The sequence below is a fragment of the Trachypithecus francoisi genome, unplaced genomic scaffold (genome assembly GCF_009764315.1).
Source record: "Trachypithecus francoisi isolate TF-2019V2 unplaced genomic scaffold, Tfra_2.0 Lachesis_group10, whole genome shotgun sequence".
Taxonomy (NCBI): Eukaryota; Metazoa; Chordata; class Mammalia; order Primates; family Cercopithecidae; genus Trachypithecus; species Trachypithecus francoisi.
The window spans coordinates 8,761,261-8,777,512 of record NW_022681455.1 but is presented as its reverse complement, the minus strand read 5'-3'; the positions used below and the strand labels follow the sequence as shown (position 1 = coordinate 8,777,512).

Genomic DNA, 16,252 nt, shown 5'->3' with positions numbered 1-16,252 from the left:
GGTTGCAAAAATTTTCTCCCATTCTGTAGGTTGCCTGTTCACTCTGATGGTAGTTTCTTTTGCTGTGCAAAAGCTCTTTAGTTTAATGAGATCCCATTTGTCAATTTTGGCTTTTGCTGCCGTTGCTTTTGGTGTTTTAGACATGAAGTCCTTGCCCATGCCTATGTCCTGAATGGTACTACCTAGATTTTCTTCTAGGGTTTTTATGGTATTAGGTCTAATATTTCAAATACATTCTCTACTTGAGGATTCTTAAAAATCTCCCATGCCCTATTTGAGAAAATCTTCACTCAGATACTTATTTTTTCTTCGTTCCTCAAAGCTCTCTTTCTCTGTTATTTAAGAGCATGAATCTTCCCATTGACGGAGATATCAAAGGCCTGCCATAACCAGATTTAATCCTAGAATATCCTCTTCTCTTCTTCTCTTTGTAGACATTTGATTTAGCTTCACCCACACAGAAACTCAGAGAGGATAACCTATTCTTTGCATTGTTATTGACAAATGCTTACTTGTTATTGGAATAGACTATGGCAATAAGTTATTTGCTATTGACCAAATTTTGACAGTGCCATAAAATATTTTAACTTGAACTGATGTGGGAATACATGATCATGCAGTCATTTCTCCTAAATAGTACCCAGGGGTGCCTACATGCTCTGTTCTTGAATAAAGAACCCTCCAGGGATTTGAGATGAAGGACCATCACTAACAAGATATAACCACTCCCAAGGTGAGCAGATCACCTGAGGTCGGGAGTTCGAGACCAGCCTGACCAGCATGGAGAAACCCTGTCTCTACTGAAAATACAAAATTAGCTGGGTGTGGTGGCGCATGCCTGTAATCCCAGTTGCTCAAAAGGCTGAGGCAAAAGAATCACTTGAACCCGGGAGGCGGAAGTTGTGGTGAGCCGAGATAGTGCCATTGCACTTCAGCCTGGGCAACAAGAGTGAAATGCCATCTCAAACAAAAAAAGATATAACCACTCAGCAAGGTTTTTATGAAACATATTGTAATAAAAATGCATGTAAAATTGGATTGTTCACTAACACGTGCTGCCTTTCTTGATCTTCTAGAAGACAGCAAATTAAGGTGCTCACCATGTGAATGTTTCCTAAAAATACTTCTACATGTCCTCCTGACTTGGATGACTGACACATATGTGAATCTAGTAAATTAAATTCTGTGGTCAGAAGTTTTCAACCTGCATTCAACCAAACAAGGAGGCATGATGAACATCCTGAAAGCAGCCTGGCAATGCAGCTTTGGGGATGAATAAATGGTTTGGCTTTTATTTGTAAATGTTGTGCTTTTCTTTCCTAAAGTTGGAATCTTGGAAATCTGTTGACTTTTTTTCCAATAATGAGTTGAAATTGCCCTTCATTTATATTCACTTTGTTTTATAATTAATAAAGATCAATTAAGATGAATCTTGAATTTTTTTCACTTCTCCCCTTTTCTCTGGAACTTGAAATCCTATAACTGGTTCTTCCACAGCATAAATATCCATCAGATCTGAGATCAAGCTTCCCAGAGTAGGCATCCTCACCTATCACACCCAGAGGGCTCATAGACAGCACGGTCACATGACTGGGAGACTACAGAATTTTGTCTTTACCCTGACTGTAAACATTTTGCCTGACGGGGAAAACAAAGCTATTTATATTTTAATTTCACCTCCTTTTAAATAATATATCTTTCTGCTAGAGACAATTTTGCCCATTGATCATTTTAATCAAATATGAGTATGTTACAGATATCCTGTATCTCTCTCTTCATCAATACTCAATGAATATTGTGACTCAGAAAAAAAAATTGGCCAAGACATTGAGCTTCTACATTTCATATCAGTTTTTCTATTAGTCTTTCTCACTCTAGTGAGAAAAAGAGGAATATATTTATACTCAGACATTGTGTGTTCCCCAAAAGAGAGGCTAAGTATCATCCTGCATCTAAGTTAGCCCTAGACAAAGTTTGATTCAGCAAGATTTGTCCGTGGCCCTATCCATTTTCTTTTTTCAATAGTATTTTACACTTTTAAAACATATTTTCTCCTTTCCTTCCTGCATTTCCTGAACATACGCCCTTCATTCCTATTCAGTAATTTCACTCTTCTTTTTTCTGTTTTCTTTCCAAACTACTTGAACTACCTCAAGAAAGCTGTTGGCTCTCTTTCCAGAAAATGCACCTACCCCAAAATTCTGGTAAGCAACTTTGGGAGTTTTACAAACACCACAGATACCTGATGGGCTAAGAACCTATAGTCTTAATGGAAAATTTAAAGTTTGCTGTGACAATAAGCCTTACATAAATTAGTTCCTAAATGTAATTACTGCCTAAAAGACCATCATAAAGATCACATAAGTAACATTCCAAGAGTTTTGGGGGCAATTCTAGAATATAAATATAATAAAAATTCTTTCATTTCTAAAAATTCTGGGGGTTCGAAGGACTGATTTTGAGTTAATAAAGAGTAAGAAAGAAGATACGGAAAAATTCATTTCATTCATTGAGTGTTTGCTGTGTCTGGGTTGTTAAAAAATGTGGATAAGATGCCTTTGCCCTGGAAGGTCCCTCAGCCTCCAGGGGTGATTTTGATTCAGCAGGTAATTCTTACTCTTTAGTGTAAGGGCTTTGATATAAATGCACTAGGGACACTGGAGAACCCATGAGGTTTCAGGGATGGCTCATCAGTACATGTTAGCCAAAGTAAAAGGTAGTAGAAAAATATGTGTATGTGTTGGGGGAGAAATGGAATCCAGAGAGAGTGAAGAGCATGCCCAGTTCACAGCAGTGTGGAAACAATATGGCAGGTTCAAAGAGCAACAGTATAAATTTGGATTAACAGAGCACCAAGTTTGAAGGAAATAATGTGGGAAATTAGAGAAGATATTTAGTCAATGGCTTATATTTAATATTAAGAGCCTTAAAATTAAATGTGTGTGTGTGTGTGTGTGTGTGTGTGTGTGTGGTGCGGAGGGATCCTAAGGAGAAGAATAGCATAATATTAACAGAATTTGCACTTTATGTGTTTGTCTTTGGCCATGAGGCAGATCCATGAAAAGAGGCCCATATAGGAGGCAGACAAAACAATGAAGAGACAGAGGCGATGCATGGAGGCAGAGAAAATGATGAAAAGACAAGAGGTAATGCAATACAGTGACCTCCTGTTACGTCTCTCTTGTATCAGAACTCATTATGAAGGGCCATTGTTCATAAAGCTACTTTTTTTTGTGATAAAAAAGAATGAATTTAGAATTACAGAGTTTATTTTGCTTTCCTTCCTTCATAGCTTCAGCTGAAATCTCTGTCCCAAGTCTTATCTTATTTAAAAAAAAAATATGTTTGGCCGGGCGCGGTGGCTCAAGCCTGTAATCCCAGCACTTTGGGAGGCCGAGACGGGCGGATCACGAGGTCAGGAGATCGAGACCATCCTGGCTAACACAGTGAAACCCCGTCTCTACTAAAAAATACAAAAAACTAGCCGGCGAGGTGGCGGGCGCCTGTAGTCCCAGCTACTCGGGAGGCTGAGGCAGGAGAATGGCGTAAACCCGGGAGGCGGAGCTTGCAGTGAGCTGAGATCCGGCCACTGCACTCCAGCCTGGGCAACAGAGCCAGACTCTGTCTCAAAAAAAAAAAAAAAAAAAAAAAAAAATGTTTTAAAGCAACTAAGCATCGACAGAAGCAGCTTTGATGGGTAATGTTCCATGATTTAAATAACGCCTTTTTTCCACACACACGCAGAGCTCTTCTGAGAAGTAGCAATTATAGGATTATCCACTACTTCAACTATGAATTATCTGAGTACCTCTCAGGCTTTTCTTTGTTGAGCTAACAGTTACGTTTGTAAGATAACTTTACTTGCTTTCTGAGTAATGGATACTGAAAATTATTGTTTTTCTTCTCAAATTTAAATATAAAATTGAATTTGTGCCATCCTGGAAATCCTGACCAGCAAACAGTGTATCTCCTGAAGTTCATTATATTGTCCAGTAAGACAAATGTCATATGTTGTCCCATTATTTTTGAAAATGAGGGGGAAAAGGTTAGCCTGTCCAAGAAAGAAGAAAAAAACAAACAAACAAACAAAAAATAGCATTCCTTTAAATTAATAGAAAATGTAGGCAAGGAATTGTGCCTGGTCACCATTACTACTACCAATCTACCAACAAACTGGGTGTTTTGAGGACTCGAGTCCTCAGGGCACATCTCTGATATACCCATGTTCTTCAGAAAAGATGCTGGCCTGAGGCCCATGTGCAGCTGCTGGAATTTCTGACACTGTGCTCAAGGGGGAGTCAGGAGGAGGCCAAAGGATCTACCAATATCTCCTGATATGGTTTGGCTGTGTCCCTATCCAAATATCATCTTGAACTACAGTTCCCACAATTCTCATATGTTGTGGGAAAAACCCGGTGCGAGGTGATTGAATTATGAGGCGGCTCTTTCCTGCACTGTTCTCCTGCATTTCATGAATGATTCTCATGAAATCTAACGGTTTTAAAAAATGGGAGTTTTCCTGCACAAGCTCTTTCTCTTTGTTTGCTGTCATCCTTGTAAGACATGAGTTGCTCCTCCTTGCCTCCCACCATGATTGTGAGACCTCCCCACCCATGTGGAACTGTAAGTCCATTAAACCTCTTTCCTTAATAAATTGCCTAGTCTTGGGTATGTCTTTATCAGCAGCATGAAAACGAATTAAAACACCCTCTGAATGTCCCAAGGGCTACTCACCCCTTTCCAAATAGTGTTCATTTTAAGACTTGGAGCATTCTCTTTTGGTTTTGTTTCTAGTCTTTTGATTTTGAAACTCTTATAGATTCAAAGAAGTTGCAAAAGTAATACATAATCAATAAGACTCAAGGAGAGGAATTATGTTATTACATTTTGTTAACAGCCATGACTAATACATAATAACTGCTTCCTTCCCACTTCAGTTCAAGACTGCAGACATGACTGTTAACATGACTATTTGGCTGGGAGCAGTGGCTTACGCCTATTCAAGACTGTAAACATGACTATTAACATTAGCAAGACATTAAATGTTAAAGAACATGGCTATTTGGCCAGGAGCGGTGGCTCACACCTGTAATCCCAGCACTTTGGGAGGTCGAGGCGGGCGGATCACAAGTCAGGAGATGGAGACCATCCTGGCTAACACAGTGAGATCCCATCTCTACTAGAAACACAAAAAACTAGCCAGGCATGTTGGCATGTACCTGTAGTCCCAGCTACCTGGGAGGCTAAGGCTGAGGGAGGATAATCGCTTGAACCTGGGAGGTGGAGGTTGAAGTGAGCCAAGATCACACCACTGCACTCCAGCCTGGGTGACAGAGCAAGACTCTGCCAAAAAAAAAAGAACATGGCTATTTAAATATAATATGAAATTACTATGATATAGGTAGTCTTGCTACTTAACAGCTTAGTCATTGGTTCAGATCCATACCAGAAGCATTAAGGATCTTTGAGTTTTTGCTTTCAATTCTGTAAAAGAGACAAAAGCCCTGTCTTTCAAGTTGAAGAAGAAAAGCACACACATGCACAGTATATGTGCAAAGAAATAACTGATCCACAGGTTTGCCTCATAAGATCTAAGTACAAGTTGCAGAAACATTGAAAAACTGCTTTAATTATTTCATTTTCTCTGTGTAAGCAAAAGAGAAATACGTGAGTAAATACATGTATTAGAAGTAATAGTGGAGAAAGGCTTTTGTTACTAAATTATCTTCAGAAAATTCAAAGAAACAATCAATAGAATCAAAAAAGCAATCTGTTTTATTCAATAGATTGTACTTTGTTTATGGGCCACCGGTGACCACTAATAAATGAAACGATGTTTGCTTTTGATAAATCTATTTGTGTATCACTAGTTTTGAATTTCATTTAGCAACACAAGCCAGGGAACACATTTATGGAAAATGATACAAAACAAAACAAAACTGGCTCTGAGTAGATCGTGGGCATGAAGTAGGTCTTAAATCATTTAAAGTCATCTGTTGTCATTTAAAAATGCCTATGGTAAATCATAAAATCAGAAATGCTGCTAGTAACAGTCTTGAGTCTGGAGTCAGAGTAGTATGGAAAAGAACTACATTGAGTGTAAGGGTTCCTGAGTGCTGGTCTCAGCTAGTCACAGACTTCCATGGGCTGACTATGAAATGTTTTATCTTCTATATGCATTATTTTCAGATGAGTGCCTTGTGTATAAACAGATTAAATGGCTTGGTTTTAAGCTCCCTTTTAAATTTAAGTTAGGATTCGATGCTACTCTCTGTTAATATGAAATAAACACAAACTTCAAAGTTGAATAAAATAAAGAGGAAAAGTAAATGTGTACTGGACTAGCATGCCCCTACTGAACTCTCAGGAAGGAGAAAGACTATAGTTTTAAAATATTTTATTTTATTCTGTTTCAAATACATTTTATTTAATATTTTCAATATTCTATTTCATAAATTTAGAGTTATAAATAAGTTATGAAACTAGTACCTGTACCACAACCCATAAAAGAGAGTTCTCCTATACCTTTATCTAGCTTTCCCTGATGTTAGCCTTCTCTATAACCATGAAAATAATGACTGAAACCAAGCACTTAACATGGGTACTACACTATTCTCCGAACTACAGACTTTGTTCTGATCTTGCTACTTTTTCCTCGATTATCTTTTTTCAGTCCCAGGATCCCATCCAGGATCTCACATTGCATTTAGTTGTCACAGCTCCTTAGTCTCCTTCAGTCTCTGATATTTTCTATGACTTTACCAGAGTGTTTTGAAGACCACCAATCTGCTCTTTTCTAGAATGTCCGTCCACTTGGGTTTAACTGATGGTCACATTGAGACTATGTGTTTTTGGCAAGAATGCAACAGAAGTGATGTGCCCTTCAATATATCGCACCAAGGGTACATGATGCTCATATGTAATCCATATGACATTGTTTGTTTGTATAAATAAATTTTATATTCCCCTATAACTTATTAAGCCTCGATGTAAACAAATTTTTATTTGTTTTTTTGATTTAACAATAAGAAATATGAAAACTCCATCACTCTTAAGTCTTAATAAGTACAAAGAGTAAAACTATATATTCTTTATCTAAGAAGGATGCTCAAGTATGAAAAGGAGAAAATGGAAATTTAAAAGGGATGGGGGAGCTGTTTCAAACTCATGTAACTAACATGAAGCTTCTTTGTATGGGGAGTCATTGTATTTGCAATTAATAACATAGTCTTTCAAAAGCTTAGTGGAAACAAAACAAACGACAAAAATAGACATGAAAATGTCTATTTTTATATTTTTATATATGCTCACAAATACATATATTTGTGAAAATATACTCAATGATCTTTTCACTGAAAAGATACTGTAGATTGTGTTATCTGTTTATTTTTTACAACTGGTCTGTGTATAATTTTGCCACACTCTGTGTACAAAACCCCTAAAACATATGATCGTACAATTTAATAAATCTATTTTCTTACTACTAATTTACCTAATGCACACAAATGTTCTTCGCACACTTACTTTTCTACCTCTAAGTCTACCTATTATAGATATCCTCCCTCATTAACCCCTCTTTTCTTTGTTCTGCTTTGTAGAAGTTAGGTATAAACCAGAAAGACAGCACGACATTGCGTTTCCAAAGGTGAGATAAGATGAAGAGCTTTCTTGCTTCCTTTAAGTTAGATTTGTGCTGCATTTACTAGAATGTCATTTGAAACCATTAAGCAAGAGGTTGACAAATCCTGAAAGTGAAAGGATGCCCTGAAAGACGATGAAGAAATAAATGAGAAAGACAATTAAGAAACCAACACTCAGCTGTGAGTTTAGGAACAGCAAGGAACTCTATCGCTATGTTTAAAACTAGCAAGGCCAGTTTGCTGGGGTAGACAGAATGCAACTCAGAGTTTCAAACGCACATCTTAACTTGAGAAATGAATTCTACTGTGTTCCAGAAAAAAACAATGTTAATGTTTTTACAACTGCTGATTACCAGATGAATTAAATTCAAATGATAACAAAATATATTTGGAGATGAAATATGAAACAGCAAAACTGTAGCAAAAAATAATTATAAAATTCTTACTTCATGAATGCTAAATTAAATTTAGCCTAAAGCTGCCTTCTTACATATTTTAAGTTCTTCCTAAAGGTTTTTTGTACATAGTGAAGTGTAAAATAACTGGATGTGTAAACAGACTGTGACATACTCTAGTGCCAATGACAGATTTTCAACCAATTACGAGCAGCCAGCTGATCAACCCTTTTCAAATAAGACAAACGTGGAGCTGTAACCGATCCAGCTATTTCTGTACCTCACTTGCATGTTCTGTGCATCTTGTTTTTGTGTCCATAAATCATCTCCAACGGTGGGGCGGCACTGAAGTCACTCTCAACCTATCCTGGTTGGTCCGTGGGCTGTCCAATTCACGAATTATTCTTTGTTCAATTAAACGCTGTTAAACGTAATTTGTCCTACATTTTTATTTTAATGCGAGGTACAGTTCACATTTTTCTACTTTCCATTTGATAACCTGAAAGAACAAAGCTCCAATGAGAAACTCTTTAATTTAAACAATAATTTGTGTTTTTAAACGAAAGCGTGATGTTATTTCTGATTTCATTTCTTTTTTGTATATATTTTATTATATACACTTTCAATGCAAATCTTAGTCAAAAATCAAAAGACAATCACAAAAGGTTGTAAAGATACCTGTCGATCAGGTGCCCACCTTCTTCTGCAAGTTTGTTAGAGAAGATGAAGAACAAAACTTCTTTTGTTATTTAAAAGTTCATGAAGGTGGCTGGTAACTCTGCCCTGTCCTGGTCAGCAGCATGGTGTTCGGGTCTGGATGTGAGGATTTGACAAGTCTTTAACAAACAAAATTCCAAATAACAGTTAAAAATTTTGAGGATGTTTAATAAGTGATGGAAAAAGACTAGACTATAATAGCTGTCTCTAAATATCTGAAGCATTGCCAGGTGAAAGAGAGATTCGTTTCATTCTCTGAGACTCTTGGAGGGCAAAAAGAGAATGAAGCAGGAGAACATTGCAGAAAGAAAGATGTTGGTTCATTGTAAGAAAGGACTGTCTGATAATTATTTTGCCTGAAAATATATCTAGCTTTCAAGAGAGATGGCACATTTTACATCACAAGGTATGTACAGAAAAGTGAGATGACCTCTTCTTATGACTGTTATAGAGGTATTCATCCATCTGGTAATGTTATACTAAATAATCTTCATGTTTCCTAATACCTCAGGGACCGTATACATGTAAAATAGTTGTGCAAAACAAGTAAGTAGAATATTTAAATTCCATAAATGTGTTCCTTTGTTTAGAAAGCTCTTAGTCCATTATGTTATAAGTCAATGAATGAATATATATGAAACTGTCCTAGAGCTTCTATTTTAAACCTCAGGATTTTATTACTAGTCATCAGTGTATTATATAATAGTTAGCTATCTAGATAGATGTAGAAAGTTACTCATATATATATATATATATACACCCATATACATGTATATGTATATATTACATATGTGTGTGTATAGATAGATAACAGTTATTAAGGCTAAGAAAGTAAATAAAACAATCAAAAAGTCAGTATTTTAATTTATACTTTACGTGGCTTTTAAGTTACAAAATCATTTTTTGCTGAAGCACACACAAGGCCTTAAATAAAATAAGCCCATACTCATTTTTTTTTAAAAACCTTAAAATTACATTTCCTAAATAAATGTTACTGTTAATAACCAAATTCTTTATGACAATTTCTAGAAAGTTTCAGAGACAGTTAATTTTCTGTGAAGAATTTGTTTTCTTTCTATTAAATGTATTCTGTTTGTATTGTTTTTGAATGTTCAAAATCTGATTCTGTTTCCTTCACTTCTGTCTCGGGATAAAGGAATATCAGAGAACACAAACAGCTTGGACTGATATAGAAAAAAAAGGGTAAGGAAAGGGCATTTTCTTCAAGTTTTATTACACCAGCCTCTTTGGTTTTTTGCTTCCTCATTTATCAAGGATGGACGGGAGTGAGGCCTGGAGCTGCCCAACCAGGGGCTGGCACCTCCAAACAATTAAAATAGCATGATATGATTGGGGCCAGACTTAAATTAAAGAAAGACAAAGGGAGTACGTGGATTCCAGCAGACACCTAATGAAGCAGCAGTACACTGTATCAAAACATGTGGTATGTATCAGGGAGTAGAAAACAAACCAGCTTGCAAAGGCGAGATAACTAAGAGAAATCTTTCCAATTGTGCGAGACTTGGAGGAGGGGGTCTTCTAAAACTGCCGTTTTCAGCTGCCCTTCCAAATATTTAAATGAATAGGAGTAAAAGGGGAGGAGCTATAACTAAACTTGCTGAGCATTGTGTCACCAAGGCTGATCTTCTCCAAAAGGCAACTCTCCTATTTATGGGACTATCTATGCTAGACGATGACGATGATGATGATGATGATGATAAAAAATAACTCTAGATAAGCCTATGGAAGAGTGATTCTCACTTGAGAATCTTTCCTTATTGCCGTCATGGATAATATAAAAACCCTAAAATAGGCTCTTCCTAAAAAGTTTATAAAAAATGAAGTAGGGTAAGAATCCATTTCCAATGACTCTTATGTGGGGATGGGGTAGGATTTTTGATGTTTTTAGTCTTTGAAGGGTATACTATTCAACAAAAATCATTATTAAGCACCCTAAAGCTATCCATCTCCTCCCGACCATTCTCCACATTGGACGCAGAGGTAGCATTCTAAACTGTACATATGATTAAGTCCCTCTTTCCTGTTCCACTCTTTGAAGTCTTCCCCCAGCCATAGCATTTCAGACCCTCTCCAGCCTCATTTCTTACCACCCTTCCTTTTCTATGTTGCTAAATGAAATTCCGCCATGTGCTTCTAAGGTCCCCTGTGCTTTTCCTACAAAGACACCTAACAGTTTATTATTTGCTCTATGTATCTGTCTATCTTACCTGAAAAAATACAGAATGCCATACCTTTAATACCTAGCACAGGGCTTGGTACATGATTGGAATACAAAAAAAAAAAATTATTGAAATAATGAATAAATAGACTTAGTGGAGAAATGGGGAGGTACATTTTATCATGGATGTAAAACACATGGCCCTCTTTCCTACAAGGGCCACAGGAATGATCCTTTTTGCAAATAGAGGAACAGAGGCAGAATGTTTGATGCCGTTTCTAAATCACACAAGTCGTTACCGCGGAGTTGCCCTCCCCTCAAATTGAGATTTATTTTAACCATGCTGTCACAGACAAAAACACTGTCTACTGGATTAAGTTCCCAAAAAGGAGAGGAAAAAGATATTAAATGGATCAATATAGAAACAAGATATAAGTGTAGTTTCTCCAGAGGTTTTACTTTCATTAACTAACTTACCGAGGAAAAGTATTGCACAAATAATCCATGGGTATAAAATGATCCTAGTATTTGGAAGAAACTAAGAAAAGGACTGAATTTGCCTAGAGGCATTTCCAGATTAACCTATCTATACCATGTTGCTCCAACGGAATTAAAGGCATCAGAGGAAATAGATATGCCCAAAACCTGATTTTCAATCTCTCGATAGTTTATCAGATCTCTGGCATCATCATGTTTTTGTAATTAAGCAAAGCAGTCTCGCTCACACAGAAGACCTATCAGAAACACAGTTTCTCCCACTTCAGCACACTGCGTACTCCACGTCACAGGACTGACTCTGGTGGAAAATGAAAGGAAAGCACTCTGGTTAGCATACACCAAACCAAACACTGCCCTCCGGCCTTGCTCCGCTGAGACTAAAAAGATCCTATCAGCCTTTTCAGGTTATCCACTCCACAGGACTTGGGACACTCTTCTGTTTCTGCAGCTGGTTACTTTTACGGTATAATCTGAGATTAAATATGGAAAAGAAGAAAAAAAAAAAAGAATTGCAAGAAGCGTACCCAAAATATAGTCCCACTAGGAAGCAGGCAACACTTAAACCTTGAACACCAATGGCCATACACAACACTACCATGGCCTGAGCAATAAATCAAACACACATGGCTGTGACTATTATTTCTATACCCCGAAGTCTCCCTGGTGAAAGATAAGAATCTACCTTTGAGTTTTTATAGAAACGTAATAGGAAAGGGTAACCTTAAAGTTCTAGCGGAGGGAAGAGAAACAGAACATTTAACATATGTGTACAGAAATCTATTACAAAGTCATGATGCCATAGCACATTTGTGCCCAGCAATGTATGGCCGAGTGTTTATGATCTTTGTAGGCTGAAGTTCACCATGAAGACTTACACTTTTGTGGCTTTCTCCTGAGGTTGTTGCTACCTTACCATTTGAAGTTTCTTAGAAACTCTGAGCACTGGACAGTAAACCCGTTGTATCTCCAGCGCTTATTCAGATAGTCTTCTGGATCGCCACAGAGAGATGTTTCTTATTCTCGCCTTTTCCCTTCATCGAGGATGGTCACAGTATGCTAAAAGCCGCGAGTTCAGGGTGTCTGCCTGTGGAACACCTTCCTCCCCTGATGTGAGTCGAGTTGGTTCCATTTACCAGCTGTGTGATCTTGGGCAAATCCCTTAACCTCTCTGTGTCTCCTCTTTCTCTTTGGTAAAATGGGAACAATTACAGTCCTTACCTCAGAAAATTGTTGTAGGAATTGCTGCGAAGCAATCAGTGAGCTTCCTACCCAATGTTCATAGAGGCCAATACCACAGCACCAACTTTAGAGGAAAAAAAAAAAAACAACTTGACTGCAAGTCGACTGGCAAGGAAACAGGAGGAAATACTCAAATCTGTATCCTTGGGCTGGGGGCTGGGTGGATCTGATTGGATCTTGCAGTAGGTGATGCCAGGAGGCAAGATCCAACTGGATCCTGCCTTGGGGTGACCCCAGGGCTCAATCTGATTGGATCCTGGATCCTGCCACATGGTGTGCACTTCTTAAATTGGTCCCCCTTCTTCCAGCTCTCCCACTGGAACACTTAGGTTCCCCCTGTGGTTGTGTGCTTGGTTCATTCGGGCAGGCTGAGGTTATACGACCTTCAATTTGGGGGTCCATGGCAGCTGAAAAACAATTCACAACGTTGTCACATAAAAATTGAACCAGATTGGTCTGGTGCGGCTGCAGAGTGAATAAAAACAGAGATTTAGAACTGTGTCTGGCACACAAGAAGAGATAGAGAGGGACTGCTAATACTCCTGTTACTCACAAATGAGGTTTATAATATATGATTTAGGAAAGAGGAGCAACGTTCCTTCTCTCAGAGATTCAAAACCCTGTTCTCATGACACCAAATTTATCTTCTCAACTTCCTCAGACTCTTTCTGCTATGCCCACTTAATCTGTCAGATAAATTAAGTGAACTAGCTTCATATTTACCTATGTTTATAACAATTATTTTCTGAAACAATGAATTCCATTTCTAAACTACTTTCAGAATACAACTCATTAAAATCAGGGACTGCCCTCTGAACTCTCCTAGCTGACATTTAGCATGGTATGGAGGCTAGGAAAGACAGAAGAAGAGAAACATTTTATAGCAGCATCAGACCATTTAATTAACATAAACATTTAGGAAACTCACTGCGAGCGAATCTGATAGCATGCTTTGTGCATGAGTGCTTTTGACTAACTCTACCAGTTTCTACAGAATAGTTATGGTTGGCTGGGCACGGTAGCTCATGCCTGTAATCCCAACACTTTGGGAGGCCGAGGCAGGTGGATCACCTGAGGTCAGGAGTTTGAGACCAGCCTGGCCAACATGGTGAAACCCTGTCTCTACAAAAATACAAAAATTAGCTGGGCCTGGTGGCTCATGCCTGTAATCCCAACTACTCAGGAGACTGAGGCAGGAGAATTGCTTGAACCTGGGAGGAGGAGGTTGCAGTGAGCTGAGATCACACTGTTACACTCCAGCCTGGGCAACAAGTGTAAGACTCCGCCTTAAAAAAAAAAAAAAAAGTTATGGTCATGTTTTTTTGTTTGTTTGTTTGTTTTTTTTGTTTTTTTTTTTTTTTGAGACGGAGTCTCGCTCTGTCGCCCAGGCTGGAGTGCAGTGGCGGGATCTCAGCTCACTGCAAGCTCCGCCTCCCGGGTTTACGCCATTCTCCTGCCTCAGCCTCCCGAGTAGCTGGGACTACAGGCGCCCGCCACCTCGCCCGGCTAGTTTTTTGTATTTTTTAGTAGAGACGGGGTTTCACCATGTTAGCCAGGATGGTCTCGATATCCTGACCTCGTGATCCGCCCGTCTCGGCCTCCCAAAGTGCTGGGATTACAGGCTTGAGCCACCGCGCCCGGCCATGGTCATGTTTTCAAAGTGCTTCCTAAGCATATGGGTCATATGGGCAAGTTAACTTATTTAACCTTTGACCTTGGCCTGATTAAAACCAGAGATACATTTGGTTAAAACCTTCTGGTTAATAGATGAATGCTTTGAAACACTGCTCATGATTTTCATTCCTTGTAACTATATAATAAATAGAGGAATAAAATCTCAATACATTGCATCCTGAGCAATATTTAATTCAAGTGAAATTCCAATTTAATATGTTCTATGGATAATTTCATGTTTTTATCTTAAGATTTTTTAAACGTTTAGGTTCGGGGGTACGTGTCCAGGCTTGTTATACAGATGGACTGTGTTTCACGGGGCTTTGGTATAGAGACAATTTTGTCAGCCGGGTAATAAGCACAGTACCTGATCCACACCCTCCCTTTCTCCATCAGTGTGTGTCTTGGGAAGAAGCAATGTGATACTCTGAGAAAAGTATGACTTGTGGATTTTGTCAGACCTGCATTTGAATCCTGTTTCTGCAACTTTACAAGTGTGAAAACTGGAAATTTGCTTAGCTTCTCTGAGTTTGTTTCCTAAACTATGAAATAGAGATGAAAATGGCCCCTGGCAACACGCCTGGGCCAGTACCTGATGTTCAGTGGGAGCTTCAGACGTGTTTGTTCTTCTCTCCTTTTCCTCTTGGGGCTAATTGAAGTGCAGGTCCCAAAGAGTTCCATGTGAGTAGAGCACTTGCTGCTCCATCGCTTCCAGGGCAGTGCTTTCATGCCACTAACTTAGGACTAAAAACAACAACAACAACAACAACAAAAATCCACCAGGGTTCACACTCTTCCAGTCCGTTTCAGTACCCCCGATGCTCGTTCCCCCTCACCGCAAACATTTCTCAAATCCTAGCAATATGCATTATCTATTTTCGTTTTCTACCCAGATTAAAACTGTGGCTCTGCCACTTTTTGCTGTGTGATGTTGGGCAAGTTACTTAACCTCTCTGTGACTCCTTTGCTTTGTCTATAAAATAGGAATAATAGAAAGACCTAACTTGAGTTCATTTTGGGAATTATAGGAGCTAATAAAGGTAAATCACCTAGAACATTTTCAAGCACACAGGCAACACTCAGATACTGGCTACTATTGTTAATATTCTGCTCCAACTCCCTGGGGCTGTCAACCCAGATTTTTCTTGTGGTCATGCTGTTCCCACACCAATCTTGTGTAACCAGAAACTATCTACAGCCAGTCCTACCACAGCCACTGACAACCACAAGTAGGGGCTGGTTCTTTAGGGCCTCTGATGAACCACCTATGACTTTCTGCTACCTGGGGACATCCTGCTGCCACCATGTACCTGTGATGTCCCCTCTACATGGCCTTGACAGCCATGCAGCTGCCTTTCTGCCAGACAGAAACGTTTGTTTCTGTTTTACTATTTTTTTTCATAGTTATTTCTCTACAACTCAGCTGTGATTTCACAGGGCTGGACCGGGGATGATATTGATGACACATCCTCCCCTAATCTCAGATCACCCTTTCTGATCAGAAGCCATTTTTCTTGGATCTATGGTCTGTGCTTTGATTTCTCCCACCCCGAAGGTGAACTTTGTTAGGAAGGTTCCTAATACCTCTTGCAAATAAAGCTACTCCTCAGTGTGCCTCCATGTCTGAAGCCTGGACCTTCACAGCAATGCTGATGGTCCTCCTCTTGGTGATACCAGTCACTGAAATCTCTAACTAGAGTTTTGCACACCAAATTTCTTTGTTAGAAAAGTCAAATATGATTTCAATAAAGCAGCCAGAGGACCTGATGCTACTCTATCAGAAAATATACAAAGCAGCAGTATAATGCTACAGAGAAAAACTGTTTTCTTCTCTATCTATATGGACAGCTTTAATCTAGTCTCAAAGACTAGATTAAACCCTAAATGCCTAAATGCCTTTTGTACACATT

The 16,252-nt window shown here is 38.6% G+C and overlaps 1 long non-coding RNA gene across 1 annotated transcript; it reads right to left on the bottom strand.

Moving 5' to 3' along the window:
• Positions 1-5,811: 5,811 nt before the first annotated feature.
• Positions 5,812-15,296, bottom strand: LOC117086709. The gene is made up of 3 exons (XR_004438543.1): positions 14,935-15,296; positions 8,714-13,075; positions 5,812-8,534 (listed from the first exon to the last, which is right to left on the bottom strand). It is a non-coding gene; the product is annotated as an uncharacterized LOC117086709 (long non-coding RNA).
• Positions 15,297-16,252: the final 956 nt, after the last annotated feature.